Source organism: Mytilus galloprovincialis, chromosome 12 (genome assembly GCF_965363235.1).
Source record: "Mytilus galloprovincialis chromosome 12, xbMytGall1.hap1.1, whole genome shotgun sequence".
Lineage (NCBI taxonomy): Eukaryota > Metazoa > Mollusca > Bivalvia > Mytilida > Mytilidae > Mytilus > Mytilus galloprovincialis.
This window is the reverse complement of record NC_134849.1, coordinates 41,728,688-41,730,875: the sequence shown is the minus strand read 5'-3', so window position 1 is coordinate 41,730,875 and position 2,188 is coordinate 41,728,688. Positions and strand designations below refer to the sequence as shown.

General features: G+C 31.4%; 1 long non-coding RNA gene across 1 annotated transcript; it reads left to right on the top strand.

Moving 5' to 3' along the window:
- The first annotated feature begins 358 nt into the window (after positions 1-358).
- LOC143053496 (uncharacterized) lies at positions 359-1,613 on the top strand. Its single transcript, XR_012971375.1, has 2 exons — positions 359-524; positions 1,377-1,613. It is a non-coding gene; the product is annotated as an uncharacterized LOC143053496 (long non-coding RNA).
- The last annotated feature ends 575 nt before the right edge of the window (positions 1,614-2,188 follow it).

The following is a 2,188-nucleotide window of genomic DNA, read 5'->3' as shown; positions in this document are numbered from 1 at the left end:
GTTCCTTCAATTTCATTTCTGTGTTTAACTTCCGCAGTAACAAATTTGTCCTTAATTTCTTCCATTTCATTTCTGAGTTTCCTTTCTGTATTTACTATTCTTTGTTCTACGTTGTATCCATATAATGCACTTAGCAAAACAACTACGGATAGTAGCAAGACTACTTGATAATTCTCCATTACTAAATTATTTCAAACATTTATTTTGTACCGTAGCACGGGTCAGTGACTTTATTTTTGTTCGCACGTTAAAGTTTAAATATCTTGTACTACACACAATGGTATCGATAACCAAAGGTAGTGTGTATAATGAGATCAGTTTTAATGCGGATGTTTTTGAATAAAATTGACAAGAACACGGGTAGTAAGGTCGTCATATCGAGGAGCGTTTAGTACAGTGATTTTGTCATAGTTTGGATAAGTTTGACATGACGGTGTTTAAAAGTTTTTTTGATGACAATCAATGCAAAAATGTAAACATTCGGACATTTTGTAAAAGGAACTTCTGATCAATAATTCAAGCTGGTAAGTACCTTTGTACAAAGTAAATATGTTAGTACATCACAAGTTGTATCATATAGTTAATGATTTAACACAGAACAAAGCTTGCGTATGTCAAAATTTAAAAGTTGCTTATTGGTTTAACGCGCATAAAAAAAGTTATTATCTTTCTGTCTGTTACATCACATATTTCTTCGTGATATAATACTGCCGTCAATTATTCTGAAAAATACCTACTTTTGCACTCAATTCAAAATTACTGAAATATCTGTGTCATGGTTTGGTTCATTCGTGTCATGGTTAAGTTCATGTTGGATATGGTTCAGTAATGCAATTCTTGTAGTGTATAATGAAGAGTTACTATCAAACAATTGTTTCATTTGAAACACAAAAAGGGAATAAGAACGCACATACAATGTAGTAGTATGTTATCAGTAGATGCAATATGATTGCCAATGAGACAACTATCCACCTAAGATCAAATCACGTAGATGTTAGCAACTATATGTCATCAAGAGGCCTTCAACATTCAACAATGAGCAAAACCATACTTCTTAGCAAGTTATAAAAGGCTGCGACAAAATCAATAAGAAAACCACCAGCCTAATTTCTGTTCAAAATAAATAGCAAAATATGATATACAGTTACAAACGATATTCACGGCATTACAGAGACAGTATATACAAACTATTGCGGAGTTAAACATGTTTGCGGGCTCCCAAACCTCTTCTCCGACTTCACCATGGCAGACATGCAAGATTTACCAGATCGGTTTTAAACAATAAAAGCAAGTTGATTTAGTGGGACCTAGTTTCAAACTAATAACAAATTATAAAAAAATCTTTATTCCAAGATAGCTTCCTTTTAAAATTTCAGGATGGAATTCTGCTGCCAATATTGTGAGCTGTACAATTTAGATATATTTTCAATTCTAGGACACACCATACTAAATCATTACATAAAAAGTAAAATATTTGAAAGAATTAAGTGATACTATACACGATGCATTTATGCAATATTACTGCCATTGTATATAAAGTACGAATCCAGTTTGTTCATTTTCACTGTTATATGCGAGTATTTCTATTGTGGAATAAAGGATGACGGGAAAAACTGCGTTTGTTTACTTTTTGAAAGTACGAAATAATTGATATAAATGTATGTTTTAACACAATTAAATAAGAATATAACTTTCAAATGTATAATCACAAGAATAAAGTCCAAAAAAGTGTAATTAAAGCAGAGCTAGCTGAATTCATAATATCGTTGACTGGATGCTATTCATTTCAACTATAATTGCGATAAATTATCACTGAAAGTGCAATCATTTCTGATGTGGAATTTTTGCAGGTGCGATGATTTTTCATTACATGTATCATTTTATATGATAATTCGAAATGCAACAACTGAAAATAGTCTAAAAAATTACTTTAATACTGATGATATTTAAAAAGCAAGCTGGTCGTAGATGATCACTTGAATATACACGGGTATAACCAACTTATGGTTGATTTCGGACATTGTGTACTGTTCATCGATATTTTTTCTGTACTAAATTTTCTGTTTCTTTTTCGTCATAGTTCTGTACCGTTCGTAAGTAAAACATCGAGAACATAGTTATGAGAAATTCAAACATATATCAAAGTGACTCGATTGTTGCTGGAACTTTTTTTACTGTATAAGATGTA